Source organism: Xenopus laevis, chromosome 9_10S (genome assembly GCF_017654675.1).
Source record: "Xenopus laevis strain J_2021 chromosome 9_10S, Xenopus_laevis_v10.1, whole genome shotgun sequence".
Lineage (NCBI taxonomy): Eukaryota > Metazoa > Chordata > Amphibia > Anura > Pipidae > Xenopus > Xenopus laevis.
Genome location: NC_054388.1, coordinates 31205570 through 31221111, shown reverse-complemented (window position 1 = coordinate 31221111; position 15542 = coordinate 31205570). Strand labels below are relative to the sequence as shown.

Genomic DNA, 15542 nt, shown 5'->3' with positions numbered 1-15542 from the left:
CCTGAAGGTTGCCTAACATTTTGGCACCTCCCACCCTTTAAAGACTTTTCATTATACCGTAAGAGATCACTAACTTATCGGATACCTAGCAGGAGCGTTAAAGGCGAACATTAACAATATGCTTTGGATGGACAAAACACTATATATATATATATATATATATATATATATATATATATATATATATATATATATATATATATATATATATATATATATATATATATATATATATATATATATCAAACTAGATTTACCTTAAGCCTTCCAGCTAAACAAAGCACCCAAACTGCATGATGCTTGTCACTTTGCCATTGTATATGTCCCCAATTGCTGGCTCTTCGGGTGGTGGTCTATCAACATGCTTCTCTTTCCAACCCGAGGTATTTTTATCAGAATGATGTTCACTGTAACGGTGCTCCTTAACGGGGCTTCGGCTTCGTGATCTATATCTGTCTTTTGCTTTTTTGCGGCTTCGGGATCTAGAGCGAGATCTACGTCTATGTTTACTACCTCTCTCCCGGCTTCGACTGCGGCTCCTCCTTTTTTTATCTCTGAAGAGAAAATAAGAAGAAGAAAAAATACAATCAAAAATACCTTTGGGAAAAGGTCTGAAATGCACAGATTTTTTTATTTAACTGAAAAAGAATCCATATAGTCTTAATTATTTCCAGTCTAAAGCAATCATTTAATACAGCAGAATCCCCAAGAAGAAAAACAAAATCAGGGTATGTAACATTAATTAGAATTGGCTTAGATATGAAATTTGTATTATTTGAAAAAGTACAAATATGATCAGGATGTAATTTCAAATTGTAATGCTGTGAATTGTTTACTTCCCAATTCATTTTTCATGTAACTGAATCACATTTTGTAATAACTAAGAAAGGCAATAATGTACTAATTGTTTTGAAAGTAGCCCAGTATTTGGAATGTCTGTAATCACTAGTTGGGGTGGGTGGCCTTAACACAACAATTACAAGAAATAGATTTTTGTACTTACCGTTAAATCCTTTTCTCTTGTCCTACATTGGGGGACACAGGCACCATGGGGATGAAGATCCTGTTGCTTGGAGGATGGACACTAAACGGTTAACAAGCTCCTCCTCCTGCACTGGTTCTCATACCATGCCTACTTCCTTTCCCCTCAGTTTTCGGGCCGAAGAAGGAAGGACAACCCTACTATCACCATGTGCAAACAGAAAAGGAACTCTCACCCCCTATGAACTATATACAGTCACACTTAGACAGTGTGCTAGAAGAATTTTGAATTATAACCTATACAGGGAGGGAAGGCCTGTGTCCAAAAATCTATTTTTCTCTTGCCTAGATTGGGGGACACAGGCACCATGGGGACGTCCCAACGCTACCCATGAGGGCGGGACTTGCACCCCATTGCTCAGCTTACAACAGTCTGTAGCACCTTTCTCCCAAAGCTTGCCTCAGCCGAGGAGATAGTGTGTATCTTGTAGAACCTGGAAAAAGTGTGTACTGAAGACCACACTGCAGCTCTACAAACCTGTTCAGCGGAAACCTGGTGGCGTACTGCCCAGGAAGTACTCATCGACCTGGTCGAGTGAGCTCGAATCCCGAAGGGTGGAGGTCTATCCTTTGCTACATAAGCCTTTGAGATGGCCGACCTGATCCATCTGGAAATCGTTCGTTACCTTCGATGCCCGGAGGCCCTTTCTTTGTCCCTCCGGAATGATGAAAAGACTGTCAGTTCTTCTTATACTTTTGGTAACGGATACATAAATACTCAGCGTACGGACCACGTCTAGCTTGTGCAGCTTTTTCTCTATCTGTGTCTTGGGATGAGGGCAGAAGGAAGGCACTACAATGTCCTGGTTCAGATGAAATTCGGACACCACCTTAGGCAAGAAATCCGGTGTTGGCCTTAGAATTACCTTGTCCTTATGGAAAATTGTAAACGGCACTTTACACGATAAGGCTGCCAACTCTGACACTCGTCTAGCCGACGTGATGGCTAATAAAAATACTGTCTTAATAGTCAGTGTAAGCAAGGAAATGTCCATGATAGGTTCAAAAGGCTGTTTTTGCATTGCTGATAGTACTAGGTTAAGATCCCATGGAGGAACGGGGTGACGGTATGGTGGTGCCTGTCGAAGAGCACCCTGTATGAAAGTCTTAATGTTAGGCCGCAACGCCAACTGGTGTTGGAAGAAGATAGATAGTGCAGATACTTGGACCTTCAAGGAACTGATGGCTAGACCCTTATCCAGTCCCTCCTGCAGAAAACACAGTACGTTTGCTTCGTTTAAGATCTGTGGGTCTTTGGAGTTAGTCTCGCACCATGAGATGAAGGTCTTCCATATCCTATGGTAAATCCGTGCAGATACAGGCTTTCTGGCCTTCAATAAGGTAGGTAAGGCCTCCTGTGGAACTCCTGACCTGGAGAGTATCAAGGCCTCAAGAGCCATGCCGTTAAATCCAGCCGTGGAGAATTCGGGTGGACGATAGGTCCCTGTGTTAACAGATCGTCCCTGACTGGAAACCGAAATGGAGTGTCTGCTGCTAGCCGCATGATCTCTGCGAACCAAGGTCTGCGGGGCCAGAATGGAGCCACCAGTATTGCCTCTACTCTCTCTTCCTTTATTCGTCTGATGACTCTTGGAATCAGAGCGAGAGGTGGGAACACGTATACCCTGTGAAACGGCCAAGGTGCTACTAGCGCGTCCACCGCTACTGCTAGAGGATCCTTGCTTCTTGTCATAAAGCTTGGCAGCTTGTTGTTGTATCTTGACGCCATTAGGTCCACTTCTGGTATACCCCACCTTCTTACTATCTCTTGGAACACTTCCGGATGCAGACTCCACTCGCCCTGATCTACTGTCTCTCGACTGAGGAAGTCTGCTATCCAGTTGTCTACTCCTGGAATGTGTACTGCGGAGATTGCTGGCACATTCTCCTCTGCCCATAGAAGTATCCTTTGTGCTTCGGCCAGCGCCGCTTGGCTTCTTGTGCCTCCCTGATGGTTTATGTAGGCCACTGCCGTCATGTTGTCCGACTGAATTCTCACTGGTCGACCCTTGAGATTGTGGGTCCAGTGTGACAAGGAGAGCCATATCGCCCTGAGCTCTAGGATGTTGATTGGGAGGGATCCTTCCCCTGGGCTCCATCTGCCCTGTACTGTGTGTTGTTCCAGTACTCCTCCCCACCCCTGTAAGCTGGCATCTGTTGTTACTACTGTCCATGTATGGTTGGGAAACAGCTTGCCTGATTGCAATGTTGATGCTTGGAGCCACCATTTCATTGACGCTTGAACGGGCTCTGTTATTAGTATCCTGCGGTCTAGCTCTGTACGCATCCTTCTTTGATGTAATAGAATTAGTCTCTGCAATGGTCTGGTGTGTAACTGGGCATACGGTACAGCTGGAATAGCCGCTACCATTGTCCCCAGTGCTCTCATGGCTACTCTGAGTGGTATATATCTCTCTTTCTGAATGATCATTAATCTTGTGCGAAAGGTGGATATCTTGGCAGGTGGAAGAAAAGCTTTTCCCAGCGACGTGTCTATCATCAGACCTAGGTATTCTGTCGTTGCGTTGGAGTGAAAATTGATTTTTTGCAATTGATGAGCCAACCTAATTGGGTCAATCTGTCCACCACGGTCTGTAGGTGGTTTGTTGTTAAGGAGTGGGACGGAGTTTTGACAAGTAGGTCGTCCAAGTATGGTATGACTCCTATTCCCTGCAGCCTCAAATCTGCTAGAGCTGCTGCCATGACCTTTGTGAAGACACGCGGGGCTGAGGATAGGCCGAATGGAAGTGCCACAAATTGCCAATGTTCTCCTGCAGCGAAGAAACGAAGGAATCTGTAGTGGTTGGGGTGTATTGGCACGTGAAGATACGCGTCCTTGATATCTATTACTGTCATAAATTCTCCCATCTCCAGGGACAGCAGAACCGATTGAATGGATTCCATCTTGAAATGTTGACGCTTGACATATTTGTTTACTGCCTTTAGATCCAGCACAGGACGGTAGGATCCGTCCTTTTTGGGGACGATGAACAAATTGGAATAAAAAACTCTGCCCCTGTCTAGAGGTGGAACCTGCTGTATGACCCCTGAGCTTGTGAGATCTCGGAGAATTTTTCGAAATGCTGAACGCTTTGGTTCCCTTGAGGGAAGACGTGACACAAAAAATCTTCTTGGAGGAATTTGTATAAAGTCTATGAGATAGCCGTGGGAGACTACCTTCAGGACCCAAGGGTCTTGGACTCTCTGTTCCCACACCTCCCGAAAGTTTCTTAGGCGTCCGCCTATGAAGACACTCTCGGGGGTGGGCACCTCTTCATGCGGAGGCGGGTTTCTCCTGAGAAGGCTTGGCTGTTTGTCTGGTTGAAGACCAGTTGTGGCCTTGTTTGATTGGGTATCTGGAACGGCTGGAAGATTGGTGCTTTTCCGTTTGTGTTCTCTGCCTTTGGCCTTGACCCTGACGAAAGGGCCGCAGAAAAGGTCTTCTCTTAAAGGTGGTGCGCTTGGGTCTGTTTTGCGGTAGCAGGGTACTCTTTCCACCCGTCGCTTGTGATATAATCTTGTCGAGCTCTGCTCCAAAAAGCTGTTTACCCACAAACGGAAGACTGACTAGTGATCTCTTTGATGTGAGGTCCGCAGACCAGTTTTTTAACCATAGAAAACGTCTGGCTGCAATGGACTGTGCTGAAGCTCCGGCAATGAGTTTTGCTGCATCCAATGCTGCTTCGCAGATATAAGAGTTTGCATCAGCTATTTGAGACAATAAAAGATCTGTAGACGGGTCCTCAGACCCAATAAGTTGTGCTACCTGCTCAACCCATATCTCTATTGCTCTTGACAACCACGCTGTGGCAAAGATTGGTTGAAGCGCAGCTCCTGCTGCTGAAAAAATGGCCTTACAGAAACCCTCTAGACGTTTGTCTATTGGGTCCTTAAAAGAAGCTGCGTCAGCCACTGGTATGGTTGTGGTCCTAGAAAGCCGTGACACCAGAGGATCCAGCACTGGTGGGGAGGACCAGAGGTCTGTATTTTCCGGAGGAAATGGATAGGACTGTGAAAAGCGTTTAGATAGTTGGAGCTTGCGGTCTGGAACTTTCCACTGAGCCTTAACAATGTCATCTAAGTGCTCATAAGCCGGGAAAACATATGAAGTCTTCTTCTGCCTTTTGAAAATGTTTTTGCTAGGCTCAGCTGTAGCTGCTGTGTCTTCAATGTTTAATGTTTGTAACACTAACTGTATCAGTGATTCTACCTCCCTTTGTGACCTGGGAGTATCCTGCTCCTGATCTGACTCCTCCCCTGACAACACTTGCCCCTCTTCCCCTGACTCTTCCTCTTCAGGTGACTCAGGTGGGGGGGAATGAAACCGCTTAGAAGCAGTTGCCTGTGCGCTCATCCTTTGTGGCTGACTAGAGAGGTGTTCCAAGACCTTGTCCAAAGTCTCTGGAATCCTGGCTAGATTCTGTAGACCAGCCAGTGAGAGGGAGAGAGCACGCACAAATTCAGAATCCGAGCTCGCCTGAGAAGCCGAAGTTATCGCTGAGCCGGGTTGTAGGGTTGCATTGGGTAAGCTAGGAGCAGGTATATTACCAGTACTACAAGCTACACACTTTGGGTCAGAAGAGGCAATGTCAAATTTTGTTTTGCATGACGAGCATGCAAGGAATGCAATTTGAGATGGGGTGCGGGACTTAGTCTGCCGCTTAGAAGAGGGCATTTCCTCTACTCTGTCAGTCATACTATAGAGGGTTGGCTCTTCCTTAAGAAAAGGAAGCAGGCAGGGAACTGAGTAAGTCCTGTGTGCACCTGGGCTGTCCCTGTAGGGGCGACCTGCATGGGTAAAAGTGACATGCTTAGTGCCAGAACAAGACTAAGACTGCCTAGGGAAATACAACAAGAGTACTTACTCTGGTTGCTCTGCAGTATCGCCACAGTAAGGTAGAGGGAGCGAGTGCGCCGTTCCAGCTCGTGTCCCAAGATGGCGGCCGGAAGTGACGCATGCGTCGGCAAGGCCAGGGAAACGCGATTGCGCAGTATGCCCCCAAGGAAAATGGCCGCCGTAGAGAGTGCATCCGCCAACGCCCTCTTCCAAGATGGCAGCCGGAAGTGACGCGCGTGTGTCAGGCTGTGAACGTGATCGCGCAGTATGCCCCAGGGAAAATGGCCGCCGCAGAGAGTGCCGACGCCCTCTTCCAAGATGGCGGCCGGAACAACATGCGCAGAAGAATAGGACCAACACAAGAACGGTCCCTCCGTGTATCTAAGCTGTTTAGAGCCAGAGCGGGTAAGAGCGCTATCCCACACGCCTCTGCTCCTAGAGGGGAATGTGAGTAATCTGCAGATAGGGGCCTACCCTGTCTGTGGAAGTCGGAAGGTATAAGGGGGTGAAAAGGGGTTAAAAAACACTTACCCCTTTCGTTGCCAGCCATTCCTGCCCTATTTTTGGTGCGTACCCCGTTCTGGGCTGCTGGTGCAGCCTCCGTGGAGCGGGAACCAGCAGCCCCAGGGTGTTGAGGGAGCCTCTGCCTGCAGACCTCCGTGGAGCGGGAAGGCAATCAGGGCACAACATTATTCGGCTGGTGGGGGGCTCGGGAAAGTGAACTCAGGCCCCACTGCTGGCATGGCACATGAATAAATCGGCACCATTGCTCCCAGCCAGTAGCATCTGTCCTCCTTCTGAGGACACTAAAGTAAAACTGAGGGGAAAGGAAGTAGGCAGGGTATGAGAACCAGTGCAGGAGGAGGAGCTTGTTAACCGTTTAGTGTCCATCCTCCAAGCAACAGGATCTTCATCCCCATGGTGCCTGTGTCCCCCAATCTAGGCAAGAGAAATTAACAATATTAAAAGTGATTGCTAACATTTTGAGCATTTTTTTGAAAAACATATCAGCTAACCCACAGTATGAAAGTTTCTTTAAAAATGTGCAATTACATACTTGTGCTTGCTACTTTTCTCCTCCTTCGGCATTAGTGCTTCAAGTTCTTGCAGTGCATCTGCAGCCACTTTCACATCCTCAGGATCTAGCATGGTCTGCATGGAAGCAAAAAAATATATCTTAATTTAGTATGGTGAAACGTAAAAATCCATTGCGTACAGTATCTTGGCTTGTCTGTAAAATACTAGCTACTTCTTCTATACAGGTTTGGAAACGTTTGGGTTCTGGCATTTTCTGGTTAAGGAATTTATCATGTAATGTAGATGCCTTAAGTTTACCAAAAGATATAGGATACATATAAATAAAACAAAATAGTTTGCCACCAATAGAGAGTTAGGCAGCTTAGTCAGTACAAGCCACTCTTATTATTGCAAAGAAAAAGTACAATTTGATGATAAACAATAGATTTGCTTAAAATGGGTTGCATAGTAGACAGGCTTCCCATAACTTTGAGCTTTTTGAGCAGTCGATCTTAACTGGCAACTTATTCTTGTCACAAACTTAGCTGGCCATAGACGCAAAGATCTGATCGTCAGAATCGAGAATTCGTACGATTTTCGGAACGTGTGTGGAGAGTCCCGATATTTTTCGTCCGGCGGAGATTGGTCGTTTGGTTGATCAGACAGGTTAAAAGATTTGTCGGCTGCGAGTAATATCTCTGCATGTATTGCCGAATCGTACGATTTTCAGAGGGAGACTGTCACTAGCTTTGGTCAAACATAACTTTCGTACGATTGCTGTCAGGGGCAGAACATCAGCTGATCTGTTCTTTTGTGCTTTATTTGATCGGAATGGTTAGTGGCAGGTCGGGAGATGATGATGATGAGTAGTACGATCGGATCTTTGCATCTATGGCCAGCTATAGAAAGGGCTAGAGTGGAAAAAGACTTTGTATACAACCAGCTACAAGTATGAATTACCAGGATATCAGCAGGCTTCACTATCTTAAGTTGGCCATACACGGGCAGATAAAAGCTACCGACAGACCGAGTTGGCAGCTTATTGGCCCGTGTGTGGGGCACTCCTACAGGCTTCCTTGATCGATATCTGGCCGAATGTAGGCCAGATGTCGATCAGGCAGGGCTAAAAATCCTATTGGATCGCGGCCGCATCTGTTCGTTGATGCGGTACTGCGATCCAACCACGCGTATGCCACACATTATAATCCGATTGTTGGGCCCTAGGGCCCATGATCGGATCAGCCCCATATCGGGGAGAGGTCCGCCCGTTTGGCGAAATGGCCAAACAAGCACATCTCTGTGTATGGCCACCTTTACTCTTTCTTCAACAAGCTTCACTACCCTAAGGTGCACCAAATCCTTGAAAACAGTGCTCAACAGTTATCAGTGCTTTATTGCTAATAAAAAACAATTTGTGAAAATTCCAAAGTCCCAAACAGTGTGGGTTTTTTTTTTCTTTTTTACTTTTCACCTAGGCTAACACAATGCCTATAGGTGCAGACACATGAGTGGGCAGGGGTCAGCAGATGAGCAGGTTCTTAGCTTGCGTTAATACAGAGGCTGAAATTCAGTCAGTAGCCTAAGAGTCGAACTCACCCGGACAGTTGGATTATCTGCTCTGCAAAGTGCTGGAAATAATTCTTTCAGCTTTCTTTTTCACCATTTGGCTTGATCAGAGTTTCTATTCACGAAAAGATACATAACAGATTAGTATTACGGTAAATATAACAGCTATTTGCTTTTCTAAACAGACATACACAAGGTGAAATTTGAGGATCAATTTTAAAATTTAATCAATGTGCCCCAAAGAGCTTTGTGGACTAACCTTTGCTTGTAGAAGGTTTTGCTGGAGGTCTCATTGTCTGAATCAGACGCAGCAAATTGCTTATAAGGGAATCCTGCAGGAGGTAATTTAATTCAGAATCAATAACGTGACTAGTTTAATTCAGAAAAAGTCTAATTTAAAGAGTAATCTATTAAAGGAGCAATAAAATGAACATGGCACAAAACATTTATGGTGAGTTTTAATGGATGATTGTATGATACATTAGTAGTTAACAACCAACAATGTCCTCTAAAGGTGAATATTATGGCTAATTTTCACCAGAGATCATATCCAAATTAGCATACAGTAAGATATATGGACATATTACAAAACCAGTACTCTGTGTTTAAAAGGACCTTTATCCTTCCCAAAATACATATAAACCAACAGTGGGACCATAAACCATAAAAGTAATAGGTCACAATAAGCCACACGGTGATGAAAGAGTACAAAACATTTATCAGAAATAAAGTAAAACACCTTTATCCTTTAGAACCAAGGGGTCAGTGATTCAAATTTTCCAAAGGCCGAATAGTTATATATGAAGATATATATACTCCAAAAATATATACCAAAAATTCCTAATAACTTTACATGTGCCAGTCCAGTAATTGCAAGACCAAGAGCCAACACTGGATTTTTCTTTCACTGCTTTAAATCCAGCAATTTAATTTCTTCAAAAATTCTGGGAGTACAATCCTAATTTCAGTAGCAATTTTGTAACAAAGACAGCATGAAAGATCAAATTATTTTTATACTTTAAAGGGGTTGTTCACATTTTTTTTTTCAGTTCAGTTGTTGCAGGTTCTTTATCAAAAATAAAGACTTTTTTCAATTGCTTCCCATCTTTTATTTTTTACTATTTTCCAAAATTTAAGATTAATGTTTCTGTCTGTACTGTCTCAGTACAGCAGCTCAGTGATCCTGCAGCATCGCTACATTTAGATGATACAATTAGTTTATACATTTTTCAACAGCATCTGTGGAATATTAGCAACTATTGTATCAATTCTAACAGCTGCCTTTAATGAAATGCAAGGATTGTGCTCAACAGGGACAAAGGTAAGAAATTTATCAACTAAATGTATCAATTTAGAACAGTTAAAAAAATCAACGATCCCCTCCCAGAGCTGCTTCAGAAGGTGAAAAAAGAAACTTTACACTTCAATATTAGAAAATCGGTCACACATAGAAAATAGAAAGTAATTCAAAAAAGTATATTTCTGGTGAACAATCTGAAACTAACTGAATTGAGAAAAGGTGTTTGAAGGTGACCAGTCCATTTAATGTACAATATTTTACTGAAGTATATAGAAATTGAAGATAAATTGTATTTATTTTTCTTTTACGCTTTAAATCGCAGCAATTTCATTGTTTTGCAAATTCTATTGCTAATTTCAGTAGCAATACTGGGGGAAAAAACAGCAAGAAAGATATGTTTGTAAAGATTCTCATTCATCCAGGTCATGGTATATCTGTAGAAATAAGTCAAATCAACTGGACTTAAAGACTATTCATCAGTCATGCAACAGATTTGATTTATTTCTACAGATAAAGCAAGAAAGATCAAATTATTTTCAAACTTTAATGTAAGTTGCATATTTATTGAAATATACAGATAGACTTGCCATCTGCATATGCCACTAGATGGTTTTACTCAAGAAATACTTCTCCTTTAACGAAATTTAAAAAAAAAAAAATGTACCAGAAGGCAATACATATGGTGACTTACTGTGAATTCTGCACCATTTTTCTCAAGAGCAGATTTAAAGATTTCAAACGAAGTAGATTTCTCAGCTAAGCTGATCACAAATTCAGCTGCAAAACAAAACATTAAAATTAAAAATCTATTACATTTACAATTACATACACCATACAGTACATAAGAATTATTAGTTAAAATCTGATTAGCTGAACCAACCTAGGAGACAGATTCTTTCATGTAATGGGGCCTATTAGACTAATGGGGGGGTGTAAATTTATCAAAATCCAAATCTTTGTCATGTTTTAAATAAAAAAAAAGTCTGACCAAAGTAGAATCCACAACTTTTTCAGATTGTCGCAAAAAAGGATTTGACACCCAAAAAGTCATATATTATATCTTCATATAAAAGGTGAAAGTCGCTGCACCATGACATCCAGAACATTTTAAAAGAGAAGGAAAGTCGTTTAACACTTGGGGGTGCCAAATGTTAGGCACCCCCAAGTGAATTTATTTACTTACCTGACACCCCAGGCTCGTGCTTCTATCAGCAGAAAACTGCACTGGCCTGAGGTTATTCCAGCGAGCAACACCAAGCGCTTCTCTTCCAGGACCTTCTCAAATTTTCCGGGGCAGGCGCATGCACAGTAGAATGAAAAAGCCAACTTTTTAGTTAAAGTTTGGCTTTTCACTCTAATGCACATGCACGGCCGTGCGAAGAAAGAAGAGGCCGGAAGAGGATCGCTCCATGGTGCTCACTGGAATAACCCTGGGCCGGTGCAGTTTTATGCTGATAGGAGCACCTGCCCAGGGTTTCAGGTAAGAAAATACATTCACTTGGGGTACCTAATATTTGGCACCCCAAGTACTTTCCTTTTCCTTTAATGGACAGTTTGTTTTTTAAAGTAATTTATGAGAAAATGATAAGCATGCTTGTTGGATATGCTTTGATATAAATAATGCTAGGGTATGCCCCTGCTATCCTTTTGCTTCCTTAGTATTTAACTGTGGACTATATTACACACATGTATACAATAATTCTGGCAAACACACTTAGTACCATAATTGCAATTTTGCTTATTAATCTGTTATGTAGTTCCTCACCTAGATCTTTGTCATTGATACCCAAATGATTATCCAGCTCTGTGCAGACTTTAGAGACCAGGGATAGATATTCAAGCTTCTGTAGTTCATCCATTGCAGCTTCATCCATGTTGTTATTGGAACTGTACTAAGCTTACTGTGCTGAAAAAAAGTGTCAGAATGTCAAAACTGTTATTGCTTATTGTTCAGTATTTAATAAACACACACCTGAATGCAAAAGTGGAAGCAGAAAAAGGAAATTGATTGACAGAGAAAGGAACTAAGGAGGATAATACCTTCACTGAAGCAAGCAATGTCAGTCAGTAGCAGGAAGGGTCAGCAAGATATTGTCCTTCATTAAGGGCGGTAAAGATTCACAGGAGGAAAGATCATTGTTCCCCTTTAATTTTTCTTTAGAGAAAATAGCATTTTTTTTTTGTTTTAGGATAAGAAAAAAATGGACTTTCCCATATTGGCTGAAAATTTGACCGCTAGTCAAATTTATATAATTTCTTACAGGGCTAGTGACACTTTCTACATGCTAGATGAACCCTTGAAATTTTGAATGCTGAATTCCGCAAATTGTCCAAATTGCAAGGGTTCTCCCAGTGACTTTTCTTTTTATGGCTGAATTTCAAGTTGCATGGATCCTGAGAACTAAGCCGAACGGTCTGTAGAAAGGCAAGTGTGCAAGGGTTTTCTGTTTGGATTACTTTCCACATACTAACAACTTTATTTAATGTTGCTATTCAGAAGCCCCTCAATGTAGTACTAGTCTGATATGAATGACATCCACCTTTCACTCCATGTGCAGTGCCAGGCATATGCCAATAAATTCAGTTACTTTACACAAGAGCAAATGTCCATATCTCTGACATATGATTTAACATTAGCCCAGGGCCGGGCCGGGCCAAGGGGTAGGCAGGGTAGGTAACCGCCCTAGGGCGCAACCAATGGGGGTGGGGCACACAGTATTAATAAATATGGCTGGGCTCATTGTTGGCTGCTGGCACAGGTACAGATTTGGGGGCAATGTTTATATAAATTAAAATTTTAAATGTATGTGTTGTAAGGTTTGTTTATTAAAAAAACTGTAATGGTAAAGTGGGAAATGGTAATACAGGATGGTGAAGCCCTTGCCTAGGGTGCCAAACTACCTTGGCCCATCCCTGCATTAGCCTAAAACTCTAGTTCATAACAAAACACAATAGAACCACTATTTTACATTTTTCAAGGGATCAGAAAAAAATTTATGTAAATTCTGGAAAAGACACTTATTGTTCAAGTACTCAAAGCACAAGAGTTGGTTGTACGAATACAATATTCACATTTTTATTGTTAATTTCACCCTTTATGTACCAGGCAATGTAACTCTATGGCACACAGAAGTATCAGATTTCTTTTGAGATAAATCATTTTACAACACTAATCACATAAGTCATTTTAATAAAATGTTATTGTACATTTTTCAGATAAGAATAAAGGTGGCCATACATGGATAGATCCGCTCGTTTGGCGATGTCGCCAAACGAGCGGATCTCCCTCCGATATGCCCACCTTAAGGTGGGCAATATCGGACTGATCCGATCGTGGGCCCTAGGGCCCAACGATCGGATCCTAGCGTTCGCAAACGGGCGGTCGGATCGCGGGACCGCATCAACGAACAGATGCGGCCGTGATCCGACGGGATTTTTAATCCCATCCGATCGAGATCTGGCCGACTTTCGGCTAGATCTCGATCGGGGAAGCCCGTCGGGGGCCCCCATACACGGGCCAATAAGCTGCCGACAGCGGCAGCTTTTATCGGCCCGTGTATGGCCATCTTAACCCTTTAAATTTAGATGATCTGTCATACTGCTTGAATAGAACAGAAGATGACTTTATGCCCCACAGTAAAGTTAGTTTAAATATATACCAGTATCAGTTCATGGTTCGCTCAATTTTTAATGGGGCAGGTGAACTATGAGGAAAATTCACTAAAGGGCCGAAATTTTGCCTCGGAAGACACACTTGCGCCACTTTGTCAGATATTAATTCACAGGGCATATGCTAATTCATCAAAATGTGAAGTTACGTTTCAGCAGACGAATGCTTTGAATCTTTGTCAGCGTGGGCATTTCATAGCGAACTTTTACTAGCGTTAATTTCTGCCTAGCGAAACTTGATTAACACACTTACACTTAGGTCAATTTAAAAAGGGCAGGTACATATGTGTCATATATGTGGCTTTATTAGAGATCTTGGTGAAATTGCTGGAAGTGGCCAATTATTAAAAATGTCCAAGGAAGCAAAATAAAGATAAAAGAGATCCTCTATTGTCGTAGACATGAGCCCACCCTAAAACAAAATGTGGCATGAGCGTCAAATGTGTTACAACTTTTAAACATAATCCCACTTTAAAATTTACAAAAAACGCCAGCAGTTTAACTTTTTTTTATGACTTTTCAGCATACAGGATATGATGTCTCTGACCTAAGATTGAGGAGGATGTAGCTTCATCTCATCAGTTCGCCAGAAGCAGACTCTGGCAAAAGGGGTAACGTTATGGAAAATTTGCACTTTAGCGAATTTGCGGAGTAACGAACGTTTGCCTAAGCAAAAATTTCACCTGGCGAAAGGGGAGTTAAACTTGGTTACTGTTTAACTTTTTTGCTAGTAAATTGGCAATGTCCCTGCAGAATGGATTTCTGGCAAAGACAGCCACTTCTCCCTTTAGTAAATTTGCCCAGACTGGGATTTAAAATAGGCTCTGACATTAAAAAAAAAACATCCTATAGCAGCCTCAGCCCCAAATAGCATTTGCCAGAATACAAAAATTGCCAGTCTGATGGTCACAGTATAAGCAGTTCTTGTGCCTGCTGATTAAACTGACCAGTCCAGGTCTGGGTCTAGGCAGACAGAGCCACATTTTTTCACAACAGGCATGCCTCCAGACAGGGCCGCCATCAGGGGGTCACAGGGGGACAGTCCTCCCGGGCCCCCGGAGGATTTGAGCCTTGAGGGGGGCCCGGCCACGCTGCACTAAACAAATTTTGCCTCGAAATTTACATTGGTTGTGTTCTGTGCGTACGCAATGCGGGCCCCTGAATCCCCCCCCCCAAGGAAGGGCCCCAGAACCATCAATGCAGGGCCCCTGATGCCCCCCCCATGCAGGGCCCCTGATGCCTCCCCCATGCAGGGCCCCTGATGCCCCCCCCATGCAGGGCCCCTGATGCCCCCCCCAAGGAAGGGCCCCTGATGCCCCCCCAAGGAAGGGCCCCTGATGCCCCCCCAAGGAAGGGCCCCTGATGCCCCCCCAAGGAAGGGCCCCTGGTCCCCCCAAGGAAGGGCCCCTGGTCCCCCCAAGGAAGGGCCCCTGGTCCCCCAAGGAAGGGCCCCTGATCCCCCAAGGAAGGGGCCCTGATCCCCAAGGAAGGGCCCCTGAATCATCAATGTAGGGCCCCTGACACCCCATGCAGGGCCTCTGAACAATCAATGCTGATTAGGGGCCCTTTTGGCAAAATGCTTTTATTTACTGCTTCTGTGCTTGTGTCCATGTTCCACCACAATGTCACACAGTAGCATTATTAGAATTGACAACATTATACAACAGCTCATTACTATAAGTGCCGTAACCCACCAACCAATCAGAGGCTCCCTTTCTTTATTCTATTTAATGTAGCAAAGCTAACAGCTATAGGTTGCTGCTCTGGTGCAACACAAGTAGTTGAGGTGATAAAGGTTATTATGGAACAGAATGTGAGCTCTGCCGCTGAGAACCGGCGGTACTAAACAAACTACCAAACCCAATAAAACCACGTTGTTACCGTCCCGACCATCAGTAGACGAATAAGACATTTTGAGAACAATACAAATTAAAAATTACACAAACCTAAGTTCTATCGTACCTGACTACACTCTAGTCGCCTTACAGATCCCGTTAGATCCGGAACGGAGATGCTTTGCGGAGGCAATGACGTCAAAGCTACGCGACCAAATTGTGGGCGGTAGGATAATACGTAGCGAAGGGTCTAGCGCCTATCCCTAAGAAGCGTCAA

At 43.5% G+C, this 15542-nt stretch overlaps 1 pseudogene; it reads right to left on the bottom strand.

The window, feature by feature from the left end:
- Window positions 1–15524, bottom strand: part of LOC121398842 — a 28844-nt pseudogene extending 13320 nt beyond the window's left edge.
- Window positions 15525–15542: the final 18 nt, after the last annotated feature.